This window comes from Podarcis liolepis (assembly GCF_965112155.1).
Source record: "Podarcis liolepis genome assembly, chromosome: 6".
NCBI classification, from domain to species: Eukaryota; Metazoa; Chordata; class Lepidosauria; order Squamata; family Lacertidae; genus Podarcis; species Podarcis liolepis.
In genome coordinates this window covers 9,370,771-9,397,915 of record NC_139559.1, presented here as the reverse complement: position 1 = coordinate 9,397,915, position 27,145 = coordinate 9,370,771, and the positions used below count along the sequence as shown (strand labels likewise).

The window sequence follows — 27,145 nt, the reverse complement described above, 5'->3', positions numbered from 1 at the left end:
CAAGTAAAAATGCTTCTGGTTCTTTTTTTTATAAAGGTATATTTCAACATATTTTTCATCTCATTATAAATCATTTCCCAGAAGCCTTTCACTTTCTTACATTCCCACCTCAGATAATAAAAAGTGACTTCCTTTTCCTTACAGTTCCAACATTTATTACTTATTTTATAAGGCTGCATCTTAATGTTTTAATGTTATATTTTAATATTGTTTTTTAAGTTGTATTTTAATCAACTTGTTTTTATTATTGGTTGTTAGCCGCCCTGAGCCCGGTCTTGGCTGGGGAGGGCGGGGATGTTGTTGGACTACTCAGATGTTGTTGGACTACAACTCCCATCATCCCTGAGCTCTGTCCTTGCTAGCTAGGGTTGATGGGAGTTGTAGTTCAACAACATCTGGGGACCCACAGGTTGAGAAAGGCTGTTCCAGTGCATGGGTAGGCAAACTAAGGCCCGGGAGCTGGATCTGGCCCAGTTGCCTTCTAAATCCGGCCCACAGGAAACATTGTGTTTTTACATGAGTAGAATGTGTGCTTTTATTTAAAATGCATCTCTGGGTTATTTGTGGGGCATAGGAATTTGTTCATGTTGTTCCCCAAAATATAGTCTGGCCCCCCACAAGGTCTGAGGAACAGTGGACTGGCCCCCTGCTGAAAAAGTTTGCTGATCCCTGTTCTAGAGCTTGAATACAAAGTCGCGTACACATGTATTAAATCAAAATGTATTCCAGTTAAAATATAATAATGACATTTAGACTAGCAAAATTAAGGTATGTGAGATGGGGAAGAGAGTGAGTCTGGACTGATGGCTGGTGAGTGAAGGTTTGAATGTGAGTGTCAGGGAGTGAGCAGAGGAGGAATGGTGGAGACCACCTCCCCATCCTGACGAAGAGGAAGACAGTTTAGATTTACAACAGGTGTTTGAGGAAGGTCTCAGCTTAGAGGCAGCTGAGGGGGAAAGCTGGGAAATCATGGGAGACCCAGAACAACACCCACCTGACAGGTTGTCATTAGACAGCATTCCAGACCCTCCATCTCCCAGAACCTGGCAAGCCTTGAAAGTAGGAGAGCAAAGAGCTCAAAGACAGAGGGCACTTGTCAGCACCCATAGAGGAGATGATGGGAATGACGAATGAGGGAGAGGGAGAGACGGGGGTGGAGATTCACTCGGGACAACGTCATTATTTCAAGAGGCTGGGTTCTATAGCCTCTTTCTTTTCTTTTTTTTAAAAAATAATTTTTTATTGATTTACAACACAAATATACAATTTTATCCATTTTTTAACAAACAAATTCTTTCTTTTTGGACTTCCTTCAGCTTCTCTGACAATCATCCATCTTTGCCTCTTAATTACGCATTCCCTCTCATTAGTATTGTCATTAGTCTTACTTCCCACTTCTATTATTTTTTAACAATACACCTCAAATTTCACAGTGCTTCTTGAAATCCCACTAACGTTGTTTGCACATCACATGTATTTTTCAGATATTCTACAAATTTTCCCCAGTCTTCGATGAACTTTTGGTCCTTAATATATCTAATTTTCCCAGTTAACTTGTCCAATTCTGCATAGTCTGTCAGTTTCAATCTCCAATCTTCAATCGTTGGTATTTCCTCTTGTTTCATTTTTGGGCCAGTAAAATCCTTGCCGCTGTAACTGCATATTGGAAAAGTTTACAGTCTTTTCTTCTTATCTCGTTTCCTGTAATCCCTAAAAGAAAAGCCTCTGGTTTCTTTACAAATGTGTATTTTAACATCTTTTTCAGCTCATTATATATCAACTCCCAGAAACTTTTCACTTTCTTGCAATCCCACCACATATGATAAAACATTCCTTCTTTTTCTTTACATTTCCAACACTTGTTACACGTCTTAAACATTTTTGCCAATTTTACTGGTGACATATACCATCTATAAAACATTTTCATCACGTTTTCCTTTAACGTTGTGCATGCAGTAAATTTTAAGTTTTCTTTCCATAGTTTTTCCCAATCATCAAATTGTATATTATAACCGAAGTTCCTGGCCCTCTATAGCCTCTTTCTGTAAAGATTGAAATAAAAAAGGACGGTAAGAAACTTTTCCTTATCTTTATACTTTCCTGGGCAACCAGCCGGGAGCTGCTGACAAGCGCCCTGACAGTGAGTGATGCACCGGTTGAGTTTTGGTGACTAGTGGAAAGAGCTGGAATTGTGTTTCGGAGGGTGGAATTGCAGGTGCCAAGATGTGCAGGATGGCCGTGACAGTTGGTGAATATGAAGTTGGGTTGGTTAGATTAGCATCATAGGAACAATAGTCATCGTTTCGGTTGGAATGAAGTAACAAAGAAGGTATAGAAACATTTGAAACCCACACAAAGTTCTCCTGAACCCTGTGTTTGGTTTTAATAAATCAGTTGCATTACACTCCTTCTTGGCTACGTTAGGAGTGAAGTGTTCAGATGAGAGTTATCTGTGGTGGCAGCAGGAATAAATGTGGCGGCGGGAGTTGTGAAATACCCAGTAAAGCCCCAGCTCATAGCTGTATCTTGGCTAAAGTGGGAAGGTGGTACAGGGAGCGTGGGCAGTGCCAGAGCATCTCAGACCAAAGGGGTGTGGGAGACATGACAGGATGCATCTGACATCCTGCTGCATCATTCCACCCTGACATCCTGCTGCTGACATTCCACCCTTAGATTCCACTCCAAGATTCCTGTTAGCACATAAAGGCAAAGGGACCCCTGACCATTAGGTCCAGTCACGGACGACTCTGGGGTTGCGGCGCTCCTCTCGCTTTATTGGCCGAATGAGCCGGTGTACAGCTTCCGGGTCATGTGTCCAGCATGACTAAGCCGCTTCTGGCAAACCAGGGCAGTGCACGGAACCACCGTTTACCTTCCCGCCGGAATGGTACCTATTTATCTACTTGCACTTTGATGTGCTTTTGAACTGCTAGGTTGGCAGGAGCAGGGACCAAACAACGGGAGCTCATCCTGTCGCAGGGATTCAAACTGCCGACCTTCTGATTGGCAAGTCCTAGGCTCTGTGGTTTAACCCACAGCGCCACCCGCGTCCCTATAGCCAGTGGTAGAGCTTATTAAACTAGCACTGTTTGAAGAGCCTATGAGTTTTGGGTGGATTTTGAGAAGTAGGAGAGGATATATCAAACCTAATTTATCTCCCCACTCTCCCTCGAGTGAGGTTTAGATCTTTTTTCTGAGTTAAAATATTACCATCCCTTTGCAGAGTAAAACGGAAACTTGAGACTAGGCTGCTTAGCCTTAAATATGCTTATCCGGATTGCCCCAGCAGTCTGGATTCACCCTCTTTTCCTCCTACAGACTATAGGAAGCATAAGAAAATAGGTTTACTTACATTTAAGTCTTGCCAGTATTCAGCAACGTACGGTGAAAAATACGAGGCAGGCAGTGATACTTTTAAGTTACTTCCTGCATAGTAAAATGTCCTAAGATGACGTTTGCTCTCAGGAGAGAACAAATGACACAGCCATCTTCATCAGCAGGCAGATGAAGAAGAGGACAATCTGAGGCAAGGAGGAAATACTAAGCATTAAAATCCTTTGTCTGAGTTTCCCACCACAGAAGTTCAAAGGAAATGACATCACAGATGTGTTCTATCTAGGAATTCAGCCTTTTGTGAGTCTTAACTCTTTTTGCTTTTTGCTTTTGAATTATGGTGCTGGAGGAGACTCTTGAGAGTCCCATGGGCTCCAAGAAGATCAAACCTATCCATTCTGAAGGAAATCAGCCCTGAGTGCTCACTGGAAGGACAGATCCTGAAGCTGAGGCTCCAATACTTTGGCCATGTCATGAGAAGAGAAGACTCCCTGGAAAAGACCCTGATGTTGGGAAAGATTGAGGGCACAAGGAGAAGGGGACGACAGAGGACGAGATGGTTGGACAGTGTTCTCGAAGCTACCAGCATGAGTTTGACCAAACTGCAGGAGGCAGTGGAAGACAGGACTGCCTGGCGTGCTCTGGTCCATGGGGTCACGAAGAGTCAGACACGACTAAACGACTAAACAACAACAACAAACTCTTTTATACACGTGTACAGTAAACATAAACTGGCATTTTCGCCCAGATTTCCCTCACAATGAGGATGATTTTTAAGGCTCGTTTGATATATAAAATAATGTTTCCTTCTTTCCCTCCCCATGCTAGTTTCTCCCAACAGAACACCTCAGCTAGAGGATTACTCTGTTCACCTGGTGTGGACAGATGGAATCCTATAGTTCAGGGATGAGGAGTCTGTGGTCCTCCAAATATTGTTGGACCACAACTCCCATCAGCCCCAGTTAGGAAAGCCAATGGTCAGGGATGATGGGAGTTGTGGTGCAGCAACCAGTCTGGAGGGACACAGGTTCTCCATCCCTGTTGACAAGGTTGTTAGTGCAGATGACCAGTGGATGACCCGGCTCTTACCATAATATCCATATATATCTCATTCACTTATAATAAACCAGAAATGCTTGGGGATCATTAGGTGCATTGCATGCTTTGACCCTTTGACTCACATGGAGCTGATTTTGTGGAATAACCCTCCAGTGAAAATTGGCCACAAAGTGATATTTTGGATTGTAATGTGTATATATCCAGCATTGCAGGTGGTTGGACTAGATGAGCGTTGGTTTGCCTTCCAAATCTATAATTCCAGAAGATCATAGAATCATAGAATCATAGAATCATAGAGTTGGAAGAGACCACAAGGGCCATCGAGTCCAACCCCCTGCCAAGCAGGAAACACCATCAGAGCACTCCTGACATATGGTTGTCAAGCCTCTGCTTAAAGATCTCCAAAGTAGGAGACTCCACCACACTCCTTGGCAGCAAATTCCACTGTTGAACAGCTCTTACTGTCAGGAAGTTCTTCCTAATGTTTAGGTGGAATCTTCTTTCTTGTAGTTTGGATCCATTGCTCCGTGTCCGCTTCTCGTAAGACAATTTCCTGCGCTGATGGGACATGTTACTCAGCACCACTGTGGACGAAACCCATGATTTTCTCCCCCATCTCCATTTTTATTGTCACAACAACCCTGCGAAGTAGGTTAGGCATTAAGCAGAGAGAGTGCAACAGGGGCCCAAGAGCTTTCTGGCTGTGTAGGGATATGAACCTTCCCACCACCACCCCAGTCCTAGTCCTTTAACCACTACACCATACTGTCTCACGACTTGTGGCAGTTGAAGCACAAACCACATAGTTTTCTCTCTTCTGGATATACTTGCCAGAAGCCTATGGCAACTTCCTTTTCCTTCACTAGGTGGTAGCATTACAGCATCTATGATCCTTAGCTGTGCTGTTCTTTTCACAGCTCAAGCAAGAGCTGTAGCGGCGCATTTTGGGCAACCATTGCCCTGTCCTCTTTCTTGCACCCAGGGAAGTGCAAAAACAGCCAGGACTAGTTCCCCTGCCCAGAGAGGGGAAAGGAGAATTGCAGAGTCAGGTTGTTGTTGTTTTTTGAATACATGCATTTGGAGTCATAATGCAACATTGTAACCCGTATTTTGAAGTGTGCCTCTAATTGGAAAGAAAGGATAAGATCCAAACACGTCGCTGAGCCCTCTGCTGGTTAACTGAGGCACTGCACCCCTACTGATTTCAGAGGCAGCCAATACAATTTAATCAATTGTCATAATAAAAAACAACAACGGAATATTGTCAGTGTTTGTTATATTGTCAATGGAAGCGTTGCTTCTGGCGCTAAGCACATGTGCGAGGGGGACACAATTTTAGTTGGAATGCATAGATTAAATCTATCCTCTAGGGATGGCTGAATCAGTTCCTCATTTCTCCAATGTTAAGCTTAATTCACCTTATTTCTGCAGCAGTTTGCAACTGTTTCTTTAAGTCCTCACAAAAATCCACCGGCTGATGAATTCGCTGCTCAATGGAGTTTATTTATAATATAATGTAATAATAAGGCAAAAGATGCAATTAATGTATATACATTTTTAGGCACAAGAAAGACACTGTTAATGTAAACAGGATGCAAGATACACGACTATGTGATTAGAAATATTAGTCATATGAAGTAAGTGAAAGTAATGGATGGATAATTTAGATGTGTCCCTGAGAAATTACTTCTAAAACCCATACAACTTGAGAACTAGATACAGTGGTACCTCGCCGAGCGTCTGGGATCCGTTCCGGAGCCCCAGACGCTTGACGAAAGAGATGTGACGAAAGAGCGTCGCTCGGCACGTGTGCGTGGAGCAGTTTTGCACTTCTGCGCACGCACTTCTACACAATTTAGAGCTTCTGCACACGCACAAAGTGCCAAACCTGGAAGTAACTTGTTCCGGTACTTCTGGGTTTGCCGCGGACGTCCACCGAAATGGACGATTGAGGGGGCAGACATTCGCGGAGGTATGACTGTACTTAAAGTGCACTCCCTCCCTGCACCAGCCTTTAAGGTCTGCAATGGGTATCCACCTCAGTCCCTTGTTCTCCAGTGTTGTGCTGGGCCTGGGGGTAACCTGTGAAACACAGTCCAGGACCGGACTAGAATCTGAAGGTTCTATTGGGAGTCAGTCTGACAGGGCCAAGGCAGGAAACCAGGCAAGGACAGGTACAGGTTCTCAGGCAGGATCTAGCACACAGCAATGTTGCTCCTGCAACCTGGGGCGGGGTCCGACAGCCTTTTATCTTTGTCGGGGTAACAGCCGGTCCTGATCCCCCAGTGACTCACCTCCCTGTTTCGCCCGAAGGTGAGCACTCCTCCTGCAAGTACTCAGGTCTCTCCTTCTCTCAGACCTTAGTCTCTGCAGCTCGGGAGACATCGGTGGGTTACTAGACCCAGAGGCCGCCTCAGCCTCCCCTGACCAAACTGGTAGTGGAGCAGCTGTAAGTGATGGCCCAGCTGAGGGCAACGAGGTAATCCCCGCATCTGGAGCTAGGGCAGGCTCAGGCCCCTGACTCGGCCCAGCTGGTTTTTGTTTCAGGGGAACCTGTGCAGACTGGGACTCTTCAGGATCAGGCCCCAGACTTGGTTCAGATAATGCCAGAGGCAAAGGATTCGGTGCAGACTGAGTCTCCTCTGGTTCCGAGCCCAAGCCCGAGTCCTAGGCCATCACACCTATGTTAGAACCAGTCTGGAAGCAACTGAAAGGAGAATTAGCCAAGGTTTTAAAGGGAGGTCAGCTTGAATTCCTGAGAAAACAGAGAGAAGTCACAAGATGGGGTCAACAGCATTCTTTATAGCCTTGCTGGTTGGTCGTGTTAAATATCTTGTCTAGCATTAGCCCCTGTCTCTTAGCCTGGCAAGTTCATTTTTGCACTGCATTATAATGCCACCACTCACTGGAAGGAGAGATCCTGAAGCTGAGGCTCCAATACTTTGGCCACCTCATGAGAAGAGAAGTCTCCCTGGAAAAGACCCTGATGTTGGGAAAGATGGAAGGCACAAGGAGAAGGGGACGACAGAGGACAAGATGGTTGGACAGTGTTCTCGAAGCTACGAACATGAGTCTGACCAAACTGTGGGAGGCAGTGGAAGACAGGAGTGCCTGGCATGCTCTGGTCCAGGGGGTCACGAAGAGTCGGACAGCTGAAATGTATAATATAAAATAAGATTTGAAAGAAGGTGAAGTATTGCTGAATAAGATTTTGTAAATGGGAACACAGAAAAGGGAGATGTGAGGGAGTCAGGAAAGAGGGTTATGGAAATAATATTTAAGAAATTGAATCATTTTTTATGTCATTTTTCTGCTTTTTTGTTATTTGTATGTTTTCTTCGTCCTTTTTGGCTTCTTTGACTGATTGTGATGGTGTTTTTCTTTTTCGGTTGTGAATGTGAAGTTTGTTTTATTGTCTAAACCTTTAATAAATATAATAAATAAATAAAAGAAGAGTCGGACACGACTAAACGACAACAACAACATAATGCCACCGGCGACTGTGTGCAGTCTCTAGCTTCTACTTGTTGTTACTCTTTGGAACTCACAAGTGTTGTGAGACACTTTCTGCAGTTATTGATCAAAAGAAGAACCTGCTGGATCAGGCCAATGGCTCCTCTGGTTCTTACACTGGCCAATCAGAAGACTGTGAGAAACTCGCAAGCAGGATTAGTTCACAAGAAGAAGAGTTTGGATTTGATATTCTGCTTTATCACTACCCTAAGGAGTCTCAAAGCGGCTAACATTCTCCTTTCCCTTCCTCCCCCACAACAAACACTCTGTGAGGTGAGTGGGGCTGAGAGACTTCAAGAAGTGTGACTAGCCCAAGGTCACCCAGCAGCTGCATGTGGAGGAGCGGGGAAGCGAACCCGGTTCACCAGATTACGAATCTACCGCTCTTAACCACTACACCACACTGGCTCTGACCAACCAGCAAGGCTATAAAGAATGCTGTTGACCCCATCTTGTGCCTTCTCTCTATTTTCTCAGGAATTCATGTTGACCTCCCTTTAAAACCTTGGCTAATTCTCCTTTCAGATGCTTCTAGACTGGTTGTAACACAGGTGTGATGGCCTGGGACTCGGGCTTGGACTCGGAACCAGAGGAGTCACACAAGGTCTCTCTCTCTCCCCCCCCCCCCATTTCCAGCGGCTGGTACTTAGAAACATGGCTGCCTCTGAACATGGAGTCAGAGCATAGCCTCTTTCAAAGCCATCTAGGTTGGCGGTCATCCTATGGAAGTGAGTCTCCTAGCTGAACTATGTGCTGCAGGAGGAAGCAATTTCTTTTGCCTGTCCCGGATATTTCAACATTCAGCTGCGTTGGACGTTTATGAATTCAAGAGAGAGGGAGAAAAACTTTTCTGGATCCACTTCTCCATGCCAGGTGTAATTCTATCCAGGGGCGTCTTACCTATAGAGGCTAGAGGCGCGGGGCACCAGGGCGCCAAGTGCTGGAGGGCGACAGGGAAGAGGTGGAAGCTGGATGCGGCGCCTCCTGGCATCAGCTCGCTGCCCTTGCCCGCCTCCGCCACGCCACGCCACGCCCGGAGCCTCCGTCTGCCGTGGCCACTGCGGCACGAAGTGGCCAGCTGAGCCAGGAGGCGCCGCGTCCAGCCTCCGCCTCTTGCCTGCCAGAGGAGCCGTCTTCCAGCCGCTGACTACCTCCTTCAGCCCTGCCGGCAGCGCCATCCTCCCTAAAAAACTCTGGGAAACGGAGGGGGGGCAGGCTCCGGAGGGAGCTTTGCACCACAGTGCTGGATATACTTAAGACGGCCCTGATTCTATCTTGTCACCTTTAACTTGGCTTTCCTCTAAATCAGTGGTGGCCAAACTTGGTGGCCAAACTTTCCTCTAAATCAGTGGTGTCCCTCCAGCTGTTTTGGGACTACAATTCCCACCATCCCTGACCACTGGTTCTGTTAGCTAGGGATGATGGGAGTTGTAGTCCCAAAACAGCTGGAGGGCCAAGTTTGGCAATGCCTGCTCTAAATTAAAAAGTCTCAAATGACAGGGGATAGCTCGGGTGGTGGAGCATGAGACCCTTAATCTCAGGATTGTGGGTGAAGTGTAGGTGGGTTCCCACGAGACAAGACACAGCAATAACAGTAAGAACCTTTATTGAACTACATAACTGGAAAACAGGGGTAAATATTTCATTCCTGAAAGCCTGGGCCACTCCCACTCCCAATGTGAATGGCTGTCTAAGCTTCCAAGCTGCGAATCACAATTCAGAGTTCAAAGGCCAATGGCAGGGGCCCAAATCCAGAAATGCTCTGTGATTGGACATTATGTATCGAATCAGAACACAGGAGCTCAGAATCCTTAGTCCAGACTCAAGCTCAGGCAAACGCAGACCACTGAATACATAACACCGGGTTCGAGTCCAAAGCTGGACAAAATATTCCTGCATTGCAGGGGGTTGGACTAGATGACCCTTGGGGTCCCTTCCAACTCTACAAATTCTATGAGTCTATGACACACCCTTTCCTCCATTCTCTTGATCACTTTGGTTGCCCTTTTCCTATTCTACAATATCCTTTTTGAAGTAAGGCAACCAGAACCGAAAGCCCTCTTCTCCGAAGTACATTTGGCACCGACACTCCCTCTCCTTTTCTAATTTCTCGGGCATTTATAGGATGTTAGTTGTTGTGAATTTATTTTGAAGGATGAACCTGGTCTTTACTTTTGATGATCACTGTTATTTACTGCATTTTTAATCCCTTCTTATAGTTACGGGGACTGGAATGTTATTTGTGGGTTTTAAGCTCTGTGTTTTGATTCTCATCGTACCTCATGCTGGGATCGTTTTTCAATAAAGGGCAGGTTAGAAATAATTTAAGTAAATAAGCGAATAACGGTGTATTTAGCGTCAACTGCAGCTTGGCACTAAATAGCACTTATATCAATCTGGTTGCCTTGGCATTATTTATACCTTTATTTTTATCCGGTCTTCCAGCTCAAACACCTACGGCAGCTTATAAGACATTCCCAGAGACAGTGGCGTAGCGCGGGTTGTCAGCACCCGGGGCAAGGCAAGTAATTTGCTCCCCCTAACCCGTGGATTTGCGCCCCCTAACCCGTGGATTTGCGCCCCTAACCCTAACCCCCAGATGTTGCGCCTGGTGCGGCCGGGCCCCCCTGCACCCCCCACGCTACGCCACTGCCCAGAGATCCCTCAGAAGAGGGAATGATTGATTAAGCACCCTGGGAATCGTAGCTCCGTGAGAGGAATAGCATTTTCCTGAAGAGTTCACTTTGGTGCTGCTAACGTAGCAAAAACAACTCGGGTTGACTTCACCCCTGGAGGCGTTGTCTCTCGAGACAGAAAGATGACAATAACAGAAAGAAAGACAACAGAAAGAGACAATAACAGGAATATACAATAACGCTCAACACCTAACATCTCCCAATACTTGACTGTAATTTTCTTTTAAGATGAAATCAATATTATTTTGATCCCTTGTCACGGGGCCCCCCTAAAAGGTGTGAGGCCCATAAAGGTAAAGGTATCCCTGACCATTAGGTCTAGTCGCGGACGACTCTGGGGTTGAGTGCTCATCTCGTTCTATAGGCCGAGGGAGCTGGTGTTTGTCCGCAGACAGCTTCCGGGTCATGTGGCCAGCATGACTAATCCGCTTCTGGTGAATCAGGGCAGCGCACGGAAACGCCGTTTACCTTCCCGCTGGAGCGGTACCTATTTATCTACTTGCACTTTGACGTTCTTTCGAACTGCTAGGTTGGCAGGAGCAGGGACCGAACAACAGAAGCTCACCCCGTCACGGGGATTTGAACCACCGACCTTCTGATCGGCAAGCCCTAGGCTCTGTGGTTTACACCACAGTGCCACCCGTGTCCCCTTGGCCCCCCCCCTAAAAGGCATGAGGCCCATAGGATGGTGCTTACTCTGCTTGTTTGGTAATCTGGCATTTTACCTCCCTGGTTGTTCAGCTAAGGAAAAAGGGGGTTGAAAATCCATCCTTCCTTTCCACCGCCCTCACCCGCAGATACCCTTTCGTCCTCTCGCTCCTGAGATGCAAGAACTCTGAGCGAAGAAAGGACTTTGTTAAGCTCCTAATAACATTTTGTTTTCTTGCAAATGCTGAGGTGTTCCATTACGAATTTGAAAATAGTATTTAGCCTGACATGCTGAAGTGCTGGGCTGCATTATTAATACATGGGCCTTTTCCCTCTGTTGTTTAATTAAACTCCGTGATTATGTAGTTCTGGTGTGGATTATTGACAGCAAGGTGGGAGCGATGGTCCTTTGCACTCACACACAAACACGCACAAACACACCGGCTGTTCTTCCAGCGCTGATTTCCCTTGCAAAACATAAATGTGGTCCTACACTTGATCTTAGCTAAAAGGCCAATAAGTGATGAACGTGGTCATTGCAAAGCAAGAATCTGGTTACTGTTCTTGCAAACAGAAAGCAGCATGGCCCTGCAAAGGCTAACTTTGAACAAAGCCGCACTGCATCCAGTGAATTGGTAATGTGATGCCCTCTAGCGGTCTGTGGCTGCAACTCTTATTCATTCATTTATTCAATGTTTTCACCCTACCTTTCCTCCAAAGGAGCTCTGGGATTTGAGAGCCAGTGTGGTGTAGTGGTTAAGAGTGGTAGACTCATAATCTGGTGAACCGGGTTCACGTCCCCGCTCCTCCACATGCAGCTGCTGGGTGACCTTGGGCCAGTCACACTTCTTAAAGTCTCTCAGCTCCACTCACCTCACAGAGTGTTTGTTGTGGGGGAGGAAGGGAAAGGAGAATGTTAGCCGCTTTGAGACTCCTTCGGGTAGTGATAAAGCAGGATATGAAATCCAAACTCCTCCTCCTCCTCAAGGTGGTATACTGTCAGGGACTGTGCTGAGGATGGCTGAAATGAGGAGGAATGGTGGGAGCCACCCCCTCCCCCTGATCCTGAATCTTCCCAGGAGCAGGAGGACAGTATAGATTTGGAACAGTGGTTTGCAGAGGGGCACAGTTCAGAAGGCAGAAGCTGGGAAATACTGGATGGATGGGGAACAGCTAGGAGAAGAAACACTGGAAGAGAGAGAGACTTAATAGATGCACAGTCTCTGGATAGCATCCACCCCCCTTCCCCAAAGTCCCGGAGAGCTCAGAAAGTTGCAGAACAGAAAACACAGAGGCTACAAGCTCGGATTAGAAGATGTAGGAGTGAGGTAGATTAATAGGTACGGATAGGGCCATCTTTAGCATATGAGCTGCCGGGGTGCAAAGATCTGCCCAAATTTAGTTTTATTATGCTTATGTCACTATTATCCCTTTGGCCACCTCATGAGAAGAGAAGACTCCCTGGAAAAGACCCTGATGTTGGGAAAGATGGAGGGCACAAGGAGAAGGGGATGACAGAGGACGAGATGGTTGGACAGTGTTCTCGAATCTACCAGCATGAGTTTGACCAAACTGCGTGAGGCAGTGGAAGACAGGAGTGCCTGGCGTGCTCTGGTCCATAGGGTCACGAAGAGTCGGACACAACTAAACGACCAAACAACAACAACAAATAGCACTCATGCCTGCGTGGCTCCAAAAGGAGTTGTTTTGTTTGTTTAAAACCAGCTTTTCTAAAGAAGACAAAGAACACATTGGGAGTTGGTGTAAAGACTCCACGCATGTGCTTATGGAGGTGTCTGAAAGATGAGACAGGTGGGCATTGTGTGCATGCGTGGGAGAGCCATATCGGGCAGCCTTTCATTGTGGGAGCAACCTTATTTCTAGAGGAGCTGGGAGTTCTTCCGGAGCCTGTTTGTGCTCCCGTCACTAGATAGGTGCATTCTCTTTCTGTCTGTCTCTCCCTCTTTCCTGTCACTCCCCCTCCTCCCAGCAGGCAGGCGGCGCGAGATCAGTTGTGTCAAAGATGCTATTGACCCTACAACAGCAGCAAGAATACTCATTGCAAAGTACTGGAAGACACAAGATTTACCCAGTCTGGAAGAATGGCAGATGAAGGTGATTGACTACATGGAATTGGCAGAAATGACTGGCAGAATCCGAGACCAGGGAGAAGAGTTGGTGAAAGAAGACTGGAAGAAATTTAAAGACTATTTACAGAAATATTGTAAAATTAATGAATGTTAGAAGGATGTTGGATAGAAACTAAGGGGTTTCCAGCTGTAATGCTTTAGGAGATACGAAAAAAAAGGTTTACAAATGGGTAAAAGCTTAATGGTAAGGATTTGCTGAACTAACAAATTGAAGTGGAATACAAAGAAGGGAGGTATGAGGAGGTCTGGGGAAATAAGCGTAAGGAAGATATGTTATGGAAAATTATTTGTTTTTTAACTGTTTTTATGTTGTATTTTGTATTTTTTTATTTTTCATTTTCATTGTTATATTTTAAAAACTTCAATAAATATCTTTTGAAAAAAACAACACAAAGATGCTATTGACCCTGCTGCCACATAGCAGTTCAATACAATGTGCTTAGGTGGCTTTAGCAGTGGGTGCCCGGTGCCCCCCCCCGAATTCGGCGCCTGGGTGCCCCACACCCCTTGCACCCCCGGGTAAAGATGGCCCTGGGTACGGAGGGGGAAGCGAACTTAATTGGGAGCACCGCCATTTCTAGGAAATGGATTCTTTGTTCTCTTGCTGTGATTATTAAAGTTCCTAACTGGTAAGAAGACTCCTTTTCCTTTGTTCTGCTTATCTACTACCACCGGAGGGCGGCGACAAGGGGGGGGGGAGCCGATTCCCTGAAGCTTGACACGCACACAGCTCTTCATATTTTTATCCTTGCAGCTATCCTGAGAGGTAAGTTTCGGCCCAGAGACATTGCCCAGCCGAGGCCACCCATTGAGCGTTGTGGCCGAGTGGGGTTTTGAACCCTGGCCTCCCAGGTCAAAGTCCAACGCTCGAACTACCACACCCCACTGCTGAAGTTATCAAGGATTCTCGATATCAAGAGGTGGTGAAGATACACAATGTACGGTAGATACATTGTGAAGATACGGTACACAATGGAAAGCTTCCCTCTTGCTGGAAGGGGTGTGTGTGTTCCGGTGGGAGTGGAAGAAGAAAAAGAGGAGGAGGAGGAGTTTGGACTTGATATCCCACCTTTCACTCCCCTTAAGGAGTCTCAAAGCAGCTAACATTCTCCATTCCCTTCCTCACCCACAACAAACACTCTGTGAGGTGAGTGGGGCTGAGAGACTTCAGAGAAGTGTGACTAGTCCAAGGTCACCCAGCAGCTGCATGTGGAGGAGCGGGGAAGCGAACCCGGTTCACCAGATTACGAGTCCACTGCTCTTAACCACTACACCACAGGAGTAGGGTAGGCGGGGCACTCCCTCTTATGCTTCCATCTCCTGAGCATGTGCTTCATCCTACCCAACAGATGGGCTTGTGCAGAGCTTCCCCACCTCTGCTGAAGAACAAAGCTGGGAATAGTAGATTTTTTTTTAGGTGGTAGAAGTAGGCCCAAAGACTACAAACTTGTCTCCGTTTCACACCAGCTTAACTGCCATGGCGTTGTTCCCTGCAAAGACACACACACAAACAATGATTCTTGTTTTTTGCGGCTTTGCAAACTGCCGAGAATTCGTTGTTAAAGGTTCTTTTGGGCCTTTTGCTTCCAATTTTCCGAGGCCAACCGTATTTGAAAGCGACGCGGTTCCTAATGCATCGTTATATTAATAGCATTACTTGCAATATTACTGTTAACACAGCCGAGCGTTGAGTGATATTAAATTATTGCTGGTTTTCATCACTGCCGTGGCTTGACAAGAGCCGGCAAAACCCAAACGCAAAGTGGCTTCCTGCAGACTCGGCCGCTTCTGCTGTCCACAGTTTTGCAGCTACCCGCCAGCTCCTATCTGCGCAAGATTGGGGAGGGGGAATAATGGTATGACCCTCCTAAATTGAAACTGATTTGACCACGGTAGCACCAGCGGTAGGCCTTCGTATGTATTTCAGAAGCCAAGTCGCTCCACACACACACTCACCCCGCTCTCCCCGTCGCTGCTTCCCTGGTGGCAAATGCACAATAAGGGCTTAGCTTCTCTCTCTCTCTTGCAATTCCAAGATGGGTTTCTCCCTTTGCAATTCCCATTATGCATTTGAAGCGAGAGCAGCAGGAAATTACAGCTTGCACAAATGGATAGGGAAATGTGTTTTCTTTTTTTACCGGGAGGAATGACAGCTTTCAAAGAAAGATCTAAAAAACAACAACAAAACAACCCCCCCCCCCTTAGCAACAAGCGTTCCATAAGCGCAGGAGGGAAAAAAAGCCACCCTGTTTCCTCCCCTCCCCCTCTTTGTTTCATTACCAGCAATTTATTTAAAGCTTGCTTTCATAAACAAACTGATTTGAAGCAAATCTGCCTTGCCATGGTTTAAAGTGAAGGATCTGAATTGCACTAAAACAGAGAGGCGGGGGGGGGGGGGAAGGATAGCGGCAATAGTTTCTATTTACCATTATTTATAGCTTTCTAGGAAAGCGAATTCCAATCTTGGTGACTGCTGTGTCCTAGAAGCTCTGATAACTTGTATAGGGCTCCGAGGTGCATGTATCAGCTGAGCAAGGCATTGGGAATCCTTAGGTATGGACTAAACCAGGCATAGGAAAATTCTGGCCCTCCAGATGTTTGTGACTACAATTCCCATCATCCCTAGCTAACAGTGTAGCCTTTTTAGCCTCGGGTGAGAAGAGCTTTGCGCCCGGGAGAGGGAAATGGGAGTCAACAGACACTCAAGGAATAGTTTCAGAGAAAAAGCTTTATTCTACCATCCGGCTGGTAGAAGGAGCAAGTGTGATAGATTCACAAAACAAGCACAAGTTCACAGCCATTTGCACAGAGCATATATTCCCCTTCCAGTTCCCTCCCCTTTCTCCTCCTCCTCAAGAGTCCTGCCCCATGATGGGTTTCCTGAGCATGAACAGAAAGCTCCTGTCTTGGGACTCTTGAGACTCTCTTGGCGCCCTTCCCAGGAGGGTTCAGCGTGTTCAAGATGTTGCAGCTAGAGTGAGTCAGTTCTCTGGCTTGCTCTGACAGAGTCTATTCATTAGCTTTTGAAGCCTTCTCGTACTGATAAACGAATAACATTTTGCCTATGCATCTTTTGAGAAAACAGAGGAAAACTTTAGCTGTGGATTTATTAGAAGAGAGAAAGGAATTTTGGACAGTTTTGAGGCCTGGTTGGGGGGTGTGACTTCGGGCCTAGGTGGGGTCACCTGTCCTCACCTCCTTCAACAGGACCAGTGGTCAGGGATGATGGGAATTGTGGTCCCAAACATCTGGAGGGTCAGAGTTTGCCTATGCCTGGACTAAACATTTAACATTGTAAAAGAGGGGTAGCAACCTGGGTCCAGCCCATGGGCTGGGTTCCTAAACCCCACCCCCCCATAGACCAACTTTGACAGGTAGATGGGAGTACCCACCTGCCAGTCATCTGATGTCATAATGAAACCAGGTGACTGACACCAGTGAAAGGTCAAAGGAGGTGACTAAGTGCCAGTCAGATGCTGCAGCAAACCTCCTTTCAGTCTTTCAGCACCAATAAAAAAAGATTTGCTGTAATTGCTGATCAGTAGCCTCTTTGAAGCCTCAGCAAGGGGGGGGGATATGAAGCAGTTTCCTCTGCAGAGGAAACAGTTAGGATTCAAAGTGCTTTGAATCTAAACTGTTTTTTTCTCTCTCTTCAGGGAGAAAGAGATACTCCATTTATGTTGTGAACTGCCATGTGATATTTGGATGAAGAGCGGAATACAAATTAATAAACAACAACACATGACCAGAAAATAATAATATCATCATCAACAACAATAACAACAACAACAATAATAATTTATTTATACCCCACCCATCTGGCTGGGTTTCCCCAGTAAAGTACTGGACTTTGGGTTATATACATTAAATCTACAATTAAGACGACTCCATGGACTGCAAGAAGATCAAACCTCTCCATTCTTAAGGAAATCAGCCCTGAGTGCTCACTGGGAGGACAGATCCTGAAGCTGAGGCTCCAATACTTTGGCCACTTCATGAGAAGAGAAGACTCCCTGGAAAAGACCCTGATGTTGGGAAGATTGAGGGCACAAGGAGAAGGGGACGACAGAGGACGAGATGGTTGGACAGTGTTCTCGAAGCTACGAACATGAGTCTGTCCAAACTGCGGGAGGCAGTGGAAGACAGGAGTGCCTGGCGTGCTCTGGTCCATGGGGTCATAGAATCATAGAATCATAGAGTTGGAAGAGACCACAAGGGTCATCGAGTCCAACCCCCTGCCAAGCAGGAAACACCATCAGAGCACTCCTGACATATGGTTGTCAAGCCTCTGCTTAAAGACCTCCAAAGTAGGAGACTCCACCACACTCCTTGGCAGCAAATTCCACTGTCGAACAGCTCTTACTGTCAGGAAGTTCTTCCTAATGTTTAGGTGGAATCTTCTTTCTTGTAGTTTGGATCCATTGCTCCGTGTCCGCTTCTCTGGAGCAGCAGAAAACAACCTTTCTCCCTCCTCTATGCGACATCCTTTTATATATTTGAACATGGCTATCATATCACCACTTAACCTCCTCTTCTCCAGGCTAAACATGCCCAGCTCCCTTAGCCGTTCCTCATAAGGCATCGTTTCCAGGCCTTTGACCATTTTGGTTGCCCTCCTCTGGACACGTTCCAGTTTGTCAGTGTCCTTCTTGAATTGTGGTGCCCAGAACTGGATACAGTACTCCAGGTGTGGTCTGACCAGAGCAGAATACAGTGGCACTATTACTTCCCTTGATCTAGATGCTATACTCCTATTGATGCAGCCCAGAATTGCATTGGCTTTTTTAGCTGCCGTGTCACACTGTTGGCTCATGTCAAGTTTGTGGTCAACCAAGACTCCTAGATCCTTTTCACATGTACTGCTCTCAAGCCAGGTGTCACCCATCTTGTATTTGTGCCTCTCATTTTTTTTGCCCAAGTGTAATACTTTACATTTCTCCCTGTTAAAATTCATCTTGTTTGTTTTTGCCCAGTTCTCTAATCTGTCAAGGTCGTTTTGAAGTGTGATCCTGTCCTCTGGGGTGTTAGCCACCCCTCCCAGTTTGGTGTCATCTGCAAATTTGATCAGGATGCCCTTGAGTCCATCATCCAAGTCGTTGATAAAGATGTTGAATAAGACTGGGCCCAAGACAGAACCCTGTGGCACCCCACTAGTCACTCTTCTCCAGGATGAAGAGGAACCATTGATGAGCACCCTTTGGGTTCGGTCAGTCAGCCAGTTACAAATCCACTGAGTGGAAGCATAGTCAAGACCGCATTATACCTGCTTCATTACAAGAATATCATGGGGCACCTTGTCAAATGCCTTGCTGAAATCAAGGTAGGCTACATCCACTGCGTTCCCTTCATCTACCAGGCTTGTAATTCTGTCAAAAAACGAGATCAGGTTAGTCTGACATGACTTATTTTTCAGAAATCCATGCTGACTATTGGTGATCACAGCATTCCTTTCTAGGTGCTCACAGACTGTTTGCTTAATGATCTGCTCCAGAATCTTCCCTGCTATTGATGTCAGACTGACTGGGCGGTAATTATTTGGGTCCTCTCTTTTCCCCTTTTTGAAAATAGGGACAACATTTGCCCTCCTCCAGTCTGCCGGGACTTCGCCTGTTCTCCAGGAATTCTCAAAGATGACTGCCAGTGGTTCTGAGATCACATCTGCCAGTTCTTTTAATACTCTTGGATGCAGTTCATCTGGCCCTGGAGACTTGAATACATCTAAACTAGCCAAATATTCTTGTACTATCTCCTTAGTTATTCTGGGCTGTGTTTCCTTTGCTGAATCATTTGCTCCAAATTCTTCAGGTCGGGCATTGTTTTCTTTATCGGAGAAGACTGAGGCAAAGAAGGCATTGAGGAGTTCAGCCCTTTCTGTGTCCCCTGTTTGCATTTCACCATCTCCTCTGAGTGACCCCACTGTTTCTTTGTTCTTCCTTTTGCTACGAACATACCCATAAAAGCCTTTTTTGTTGCTTTTAACCTCTCTAGCAAGCCTGAGTTCATTCTGTGCTTTAGCTTTTCTGACTTTGTGTCTACACGTGCTGGCTATTTGTTTGAATTCCTCTTTGGTGGTTTCCCCCCTTTCCCATTTTTTGTACACATCCTTTTTTAATCTTAATTCAGTTAAAAGTTCTTTAGATAGCCACCCTGGCTTCTTTAGGCACCTTCCATGTTTCCGTCTCAATGGTATTGCCTGACGTTGTGCTTTTACTATCTCCCTCTTAACAAACTCCCAGCCATCATGAACTCCCTTTCCTTTTAGTATTGCTGTCCATGGGATCTCACCCAGCACTTCCCTAAGTTTTATGAAGTCGGCTTTCTTAAAGTCAAGAAATTGAGTCCTAGTATGCTTGGCTGCTCCTTTCCGCTGTATAGTAAACTTCAGAAGAGCATGATCACTCGCGCCTAATGATCCTTCCACATCTACCCCACTAACCAAGTCATCAACATTGGTTAGGACCAGATCTAAAACGGCTGTTCCTCTTGTTGCTTCTCCCACTTTCTGGACAATGAAGTTGTCTGCAAGGCCAGTGAGGAATCTGTTTTACCTTATGCTCTTGGTTGAGTTTGACGTCCAACAAATATCCGGGTAATTGAAGTCCCCCATTACTACTATCTCCCTTCCTTTTGCATGCTTGGCCATCTGTTCCAGGAAGGCATCATCTATGTCCTCCGTTTGGCTTGGGGATCTATAGTAAACTCTCACAATGAGGTCTCTGTTATTCTTCTCTCCCTTAATTTTGACCCAAATGCTCTCACTTTGGCTTTGAGGTTCTAAATCTTGGATCTCTTCACAGGTATACACATCCCTGACATATAACGCCACTCCTCCTCCTTTCTTGTCTGGTCTGTTTCTCTGAAATAGATTGTATCCCCCCATTATTACATTCCAATCGTGGGACTTATCCCACCAGGTTTCAGTGATGCCTATTATGTCATATTTAGTTTGCTGTACCAAGAGCTCAAGCTCATCTTGTTTATTTCCAATGCTTTGCGCATTAGTGTACAGACATTGAAGTCCATTAATCATTCCCCCGTGTCTCTTATTTAAGGATTTTTTCCTCCCACCACTAGGTCCGTGTGCTGTTTGCTCCATTTGGTCTATGACATTTGGATGATCATCTTCATCAATTGATAGACTCCTACCTTCAGGAGCACTGTCTCCCTCCCCCACATTAGTCAGTTTAAAGCCCTCCTGATGAGGTTTCTGAGATTTTTGGCAAAAACATTTCTCCCAACCATTGTGAGGTGCAGCCCATCACTTGCCAGAAGTCCATCTTCAAGAAACTGCAGTCCGTGATCTAAGAATCCAAACGGTTCCTGTTTACACCATTTGCGAAGCCAGCTGTTCACTTCCACTATTTTCCCCTCTCTCCCTGGGCCACGTCGTTCAACTGGGAGGACAGACGAGATGACAAATGGTCATGAAGAGTCAGACACGACTAAACGACTAAACAACAACATTAAGCTAAATGAAACATCAGCTATTCTTGGGTGAGTCTAAACCCAGGAAAAACCCAATATAAATCAGAAATTAAATTGCTATAACAAAAGAAGAAAAAATGCTACAGAAAATCCCATAGAATTTTTTATTTTACTCTCTGGTGCCATCTGGTGTTGCATGTTTATAACGCATTCAAAACAGTGTACAGTGGTGCCTCGCAAGACGAAATTAATTCGTTCTGCGAGTTTTTTCGTCTTGCGAATTTTTCGTCTTGCGAAGCACGGTCAAGTCGCAACTGCACCTCTTCAAGCGGTTTTAAGAAAAAGGAAACAAACTTGCAAGATGTTTTCGTCTTGCGAAGCAAGCCCATAGGGAAATTCGTCTTGCGAAGCAACTCAAAAAACAAAAAACTCTTTCGTCTTGCGAGTTTTTTGTCTTCCGAGGCATTCGTCTTGCGAGGTACCACTGTATTTGAATCCCAAGTAAACCTCCTGATTTTTCTGCATAGGGCCTTGGAAGAGGGGCAGCTGTCAAGTGCTTAGCAGGCCACCAGCCTACACGGGCTGCTTTTACCTTTGCTGAATTGCAAGCTGTGTACCCAAACAGTTCTTCATCTCTTCCATGAGAAATTCAGGGCCTGAATGCTCACGGCCTTACTACACGTAATGGGAGACTAGCAGCCTTGTACTCAGCATTGCTCAGGAATACTCAGAAACCAAGGAATTGGTGCAGTTGAGAAAGATTCCATCGACTCTCTTGATTCAAAATGGTGTCCCATGGTAGCTAACGTAGACAAAAAGCCTGCTCCTTGATCTAGGGAACTTTCATGCAGAATTGGGCGATGATATCTGAAGAGGTGTCCAAATGCATGCTGGGAACAATGTAGTCCACCATCTTGATTCAAAACGGCGTCCAGTGGTATCCAAACTAGACAGAACCTTGGAAAGTTGTCTGCTCGTCTGTCTGTCAGCTGTTCTTTATTCGTTGACACACATCATCACTCAGTTTGGCATGCTAGTTCCTGAGATAGAGCAGGGCTTTGTCTATGTTTGAATGGCATAGGAGGATGCCATTTTGAACCCAGATGGCAGACTAAACCATTTTAAACTGTGCTGATTAGAGCACCTCTGACCATTCTATCTCCCAATTTGACATGATGGTTTGTGATATCAAGGAGAGGATTTTGGTCTTTGTTTGGATAACATCAGAGGCCATTTTGAATCTGACAGAATCTTTTAAAACTGTGCTGGTGTTGACAAAATTTGGCAGGAAACTTTGCATTACCCATTTATAAATCTCAGGGTTTTTTGTTTTTTAAACAGAATTACCGAGCAATGCCTAGTACTTTCTGCTAGTTCACTATAATGTGGAATCTAAAAACAGCTATGGCTGCCTCCCTTTGGCAAACGTGGATGAAATTTACAAGTGCAGAGTGGATTAAGCCTGCCAAATTGCAGACAAATAGATACAGGGGATTTATGTGGCTGAAGTAAGAGGGATTGACTTTCTCCCATAATCCCTCAGTGGCGGTTGGAAGGGGGAAGAAGTCTCCTTCTTCCCTTAACATAATTAAGAGGTGACTGAGTGGTGTGTATTCCTGCTTGAACATTATTATTATTATTATTATTATTATTATTATTATTATTATTATTACTATTACTATTACTATTATTATTATAACTGCAGCTTCACACCGGCCTTTAGTACTGGTGGTGGTTTGTGTCCTTTAGTAAGCCTGGACAGGTCTCTCAACCTGTGGCTGTCTAAAATGCTGTGAGATCCGTACGGGTTGGAGTGTTGGACTGGGAGCTGGGACACCAGGGTTCGAATCCCTTCTCAGCCATGAAGCTCACTCACTGGGTGACCTTAGACCGCTCAGCCCAACCTAGCTCACAGAATTATTATGGGAATTCAGTAAGGGGGGGGCAACTATGTACACCACCTGGAGCTCCTTTGTGGAAAAGGCAATAATTAAATAAATGCAATAATTAAATAAATAAAAGCAAAACAAATGCTTGTTTTTGTTTTGTTTTGTGAAAGCAGAGTAGCGTAGGATTCCTCCATCTCGCAAAGTTGGATCAGAGGGCTGAAGCAGCGGGGTGAAGCTCTCCCCATAGACTGGATCTAGATGTTGCTAGATTGAATTAATCAAACTCCCCCCCCCATTGCTATTTAATCAGGTTTATCGCGAGTCTCGCAGGCCCATTGGCCATGGTGGCACGAGTTGTAATAGAGCAGCTCGGCCGCCGCACGCATCGAGTGCTTTGCAGAGCCAATTGTCATAATGTGGCATGAAATTAAAGCACGGCACTGCTTGACAACAGCGTTTCAGCTTCTTCCTCGCCTCCCTTTAACAAAGCTTTTACCTACACAGAGGCCTCCTCCTCCTCCTCCTCTGTCTTGTGCTGCTGCCTGATCGCTGCTGCTTTGAGAAGAGCTATTAAAGTGATCTTCATCTCCGCTCGCTCAGCCTGATCTCCCCCATGTTAGCTCTCAATGGCAGATTATTTGTCTCTGAAGAGCTAATAGGCATAGTGCTCATAGCTTGTTTCAGTTCTGCTCTGACTCGGAGCTGGGTTAAGACGCTTCTCCTTTAAAATGGACAGGCCACATTGAAACAGGGGAGTCAGACAGTTGGTCTCTCCAGCCCAGCATTGCCTACACTGCCTACACTGACTGGTAGCAGGAGCTCTCCAGGGTTTCTAACTGGGAACACTCTCAGCCCTATCAGGAGATGCCAGGAAATGAGCTAGGAATCTCCTACATGCACTGGAATCACCCATAGGACTACCTTGGAGTCACATGGTGTGGTTGGTGTTGTTGCTCTTGGATGTGGGGAGGCACAATTTCTATAGGCTTCCACATCAGTTCCACACAGAAGGGACACGGGTGGCGCTGTGGTCTAAACCACGGAGCCTCTTGGGCTTGCTGATCAGAAGGTCGGAGGTTCAAATCCGCATGGCGGGGTGAGTTCCCATTGCTCTGTCTCAGCTCCTGCCTACCTAGCAGTTCGAAAGCACACCAGTGCAAGTAGATAAATAGGTACCGCTGTGGCAGGAAGGTAAACGGCATTTCTGTGTGCTCTGGTTTCCGTCACTGTGTTCCATTGCACCAGAAGTGGTTTAGTCCTGCTGGCCACATGACCCGGAAAGCTGCCTGCAGACAAATGCCGGCTCCCTCAGCCTGAAAGCAAGATGAGCACCACAACCCCGTAGTCGCCTTTGACTGGACTTAACCGTCCAGGGTTCCTTTACTTTTTTTACCTTTTTACATCAGTTCTACACAGGCTTCTGTTTCCACAATGGCGCCAGAGCTAGTCATTATTGGGATTCCTTGATTGCCTCTTTGCCGGCATTACAAGAACGCTGTACATATGAATATTTATGATGATCTTACTAGTGACAGTCCAATCCAGCCCTGAAGGCCTAGAAGAATTAATGTAAATTCCACCCAACCATGAAAAAGCCACTCAAATTGAACTGTATTTCAGCCTGGTGGATGAAACACACATCAAAGAGCCAGATTCCTATGAGATAATTACGCACAATGGAGCTCTAATCACAGAAAGATTGTGGATGCTACTGATAGCGTATAATAAATCTTTACCAATGAGGGCTCATTCTGCTGATTCAGCCGCCTACTTGGGTTACACGCGTCTGCACTCTCTGCTGTCAATTTCTAACAACATCCAGGAAAACCCAAGCGCAACTCAACTGGAAGGCCGTGGCTTTGCTTGGGCTGACTCTCGTTGCGGCGCGATGTGCTGCTTTCGAATGGATCTTGACCCTGGACTTGGGAATGGACCTAGACTGGGTGTAGCCATTTGAAAGCCGCAGGTGAAAAGCTCCCCCTCTGCCATTCAGTCGTATGGCACCTCAACACAAATTAGACCCAAGCAAAATCAGCAAAGGAAGCTTTTCATGACATGGTTAAAGACTGCGAATTGGCATGGATCAAGCTGGTAAAGCGACAAGGCCCACTTCCATGTGGGATGTGAAACACAAGAGCAGTCAAGTACAACATTCCTAGAGTGAACATGTTTACACACGGGGAGGAATGTTTGTCCAGCCAGCTGGTAAACTTCCTGTTTCCTTCTGGGCTGGGGCAGACTTCCTCTGCATGTGACTAGAGGTGGGCGTGGCCTCACCTGTGCAGGTAATGACAAAAGCACAGAGCAGGGCAGCCATCTCTCTCTCTTTTTGACTGCATCCATCGAAGAAGCAACATCTGCTTAGCCAAAGATGCTCTCTTTGTCAAAGGGACTGTCTCCTTATGAGATAGTTTCCAGGTTTATGTTACTTTCCTAAGCTAAGTCTGCCTTCTGGGGTTCGATTGTGAACAGAATGTGAGTAAACTCTTTTTATACTTTTATAGAAGACTGTGTCATGTCTCATCTTTTATGAGGGAATAAGGGGGAAATACCAGAACAGTTATTATAGAGGCTTTAGCGAGCCTGAGCAAATGCATCCGCTGCAAGTTTAAAAAAGGGGAATGTTACTCTGCTAAATTGTGAACTTGTTTACACAAGTTCGAAAGGCTATAATCAAACAATATATCCTCTCCTGCATCCCTGAACATTCCCACATTCCAAAGGAAGATGGTGGGCTCTCCTTCGCTGGAGGTTTTAAAGCAGAGGTTGGATGGCCATCTGTCAGGGATTCCTGAGTTGTGATTCCTGCATTGCTGGGGGCTGGGCTAGATGGCCCTTAGGGGTCCCTCTCAACCCTCTATGATTCTATGAAAGCACTGTAAAAACCCATCCATGCACAAGGGCAAAGTTATGTGTAACAATGCTGTGGCAGATTCCCTAAGCGCCTCTTCGTTCAAGGCACCCAGGAACTGCCCAGCAACATGACAGATGTGCGTTTGACGGCAAAACAAGGCTCAGGCACAGAAGGCCTTCATTTATGTCATGGGAGCAGAACTAATGGGATAGAAAGAAGAAGGTGGGCCGAGTGAGAGTGAAGCACATAATAGGAGCGCCGAGCCCGAATCCGCAGAAGAGATAATAAGCTGTAACTACTGAGGAGATAATAAGTCGTAACTACTGAGTTACTAAGTCGTAACTACTGAGGAGACTCAAGAGTCCCATGGACTGCAAGAAGATCAAACCTATCCATTCTGAAGGAAATCAGCCCCGAGTGCTCCCTGGAAGGACAGATCCTGAAGCTGAGGCTCCAATACTTTGGCCACCTCATGAGAAGAGAAGACTCCCTGGAAAAGACCCTGATGTTGGGAAAGATGGAGGGCACAAGGAGAAGGGGACGACAGAGGATGAGATGGTTGGACAGTGTTCCCAAAGCTACCAGCATGAGTTTGACCAAACTGCGGGAGGCAGTGGAAGACAGGAGTGCCAGGCGTGCTCCGGTCCATGGGGTCACGAAGCGTCAGACACGACTAAACGACTAAACAACAACTACTGAGGAGTACCAGAAGAAAAGAACGAATGATCGGATGTTTTGTAGATATTGATGCATGTTGCTCTCAATAAGAGCCTCGCCTGTGTGAGAGCTTACAGGACGTCTTCCACATGCCGATTGGCTGAGCAACGCAAAGGGCTGTTCAAGGCTAGACAAAGGGAAAGTGACCTGTGGCCATCCAGATGTCGGTGAACTACAACTCCCATCATCCCTGATTCTTGGCCATGCTGGCTGGGACTTGAGGGTCTTAGAGTCCATCGACAACAACTGGGGGAACCCACCCCTGTGAACAGTGTTCCCATCATCCCTGACCACTGGTCTTGCTAGGTATGGATGATGGTAGTTGTAGTCCAATAACTGCTGGGGATCCAACTTGGAGAATCACAGATTATAGAAGTCCCCAGTTTCAGCTCCTGGAACCTCAAGATATAAGGTCAAATAGGTGGCGGGGCTGGGCCCTGTGATGCTGGTAAGCTGCTGTCAGCCAGAATTGGCAGTACTGGGCTAGATGGGCAAATTACCTGACCAGGTGTAAATAGGATGTCTGTTTCTTCTGCTTCACAGAGGACATTTGAAGGTGTTCTCTATCCAATGGGTTGTTCAGTCTAAGTCCAATTTAACAATAAGGCACCCTAAGGAGAGAGAGCAACAGGGGCCTATCAACAGTTAGCACCTACAGAGAAGACTGAGCAGGTGCACAGCTCACCTGTCGGTCTTTCATACGATATATGTTATATGATATACGATATCTTTATTGTCATTGTCCCATGCAGGACAATGAAATTGAAAAACTACATAAAACTGCATAAAAACTACATAAAACTACTACAAAACTACATAAAGCTACATAAAAACTACATAAAACTACATAAAACATTCAAA

At 46.0% G+C, this 27,145-nt stretch overlaps 1 long non-coding RNA gene across 1 annotated transcript; it reads right to left on the bottom strand.

The window, feature by feature from the left end:
• Positions 1-11,069: 11,069 nt before the first annotated feature.
• On the bottom strand, positions 11,070-26,914 carry LOC310708972. The gene is made up of 3 exons (XR_014527274.1): positions 26,785-26,914; positions 24,450-24,647; positions 11,070-11,436 (listed from the first exon to the last, which is right to left on the bottom strand). It is a non-coding gene; the product is annotated as an uncharacterized lncRNA (long non-coding RNA).
• Positions 26,915-27,145: the final 231 nt, after the last annotated feature.